At 26.8% G+C, this 966-nt stretch overlaps 1 protein-coding gene across 9 annotated transcripts in view; it reads right to left on the bottom strand.

Moving 5' to 3' along the window:
• Positions 1-966, bottom strand: part of LOC106461346 (voltage-dependent calcium channel type A subunit alpha-1-like) — a 97,196-nt gene that overhangs the window by 59,046 nt on the left and 37,184 nt on the right. The window lies entirely within an intron of this gene.

Raw genomic sequence — 966 nt, 5'->3', positions numbered from 1 at the left:
CAGTTTTATATTATTTGATAAGGTAATATGAAAGCACGTGAGCCGCATCATTGTAACTTCTGTATTGTTAGCCAGGCACAGCTGAAAGGTCAATGTAATAAAAATAATAAATATATATAAATGTATAATGTTATGAGATTTAAGCTATTTAGTCTAAACATTTATGTTTTCATGTTATAATCTGTGTTCATTCTAGAATGAAAGAGGCATAATTTATATTTATTTCCTAATTTTTATGGTGGTTGTGAAATCGGTCAAATCTACCAAACCTGTATAGAGATTAATTACTAAAATTAACAGATGAAATATAAAGTTTTTTCTTAAGAAAGGTTTGATAACTATCTGAACATTATAAAGGTTTTGCATGTGAAATTTCAAAATTTACTGGTGCATAAAAATACTTTTAATCTTGAAATAAATATTACGTTGTATGATAGATAGGCAACATGCAAAAAGAAAAAAAAAAGACATGAGAAAAGCATTGCTTTACAAACCTTAAGACTTAATAAAAGAATTTGATATTTAGTGTATGAAAGCATTGTAATATTTACTAATAATCTGCCAAATTTTGTTAACATTCACTTATTAATTTAAAAGTTGTAGCATGAAAACTATAACAAGCACAAAATGGTTACAAGGTCAGTTCCAGGGACTGAGCCCATGCTTAAAGAGTTATATAATTTATTTTTTCTACTAGGCTTTGAAAAATTATTTGTTAGCCAAGACAGTTAATTAAAAAATTTTTGAGCTAGGCTTTAAAAACTACTTGTTAGTCTTCAAAAATATTTTATATTAGGCACATTTTTAATATGTTATCTATGGGAGTACCAAAAATAAAGAGTTTGAATGTAAACAATTTACCTATTTTCATGTGCTAGAGCTACATGTATCAAATAAACTGCATGAAGGAAAAGTTTCAGTCATGTGAAAGTGCAGTGAAACCTTCTTTCATAGATAACTTTTATA

This window comes from Limulus polyphemus, unplaced genomic scaffold (assembly GCF_000517525.1).
Source record: "Limulus polyphemus unplaced genomic scaffold, Limulus_polyphemus-2.1.2 Scaffold939, whole genome shotgun sequence".
Taxonomy (NCBI): domain Eukaryota; kingdom Metazoa; phylum Arthropoda; class Merostomata; order Xiphosura; family Limulidae; genus Limulus; species Limulus polyphemus.
This window is presented reverse-complemented; position numbering and strand designations above follow the sequence as displayed.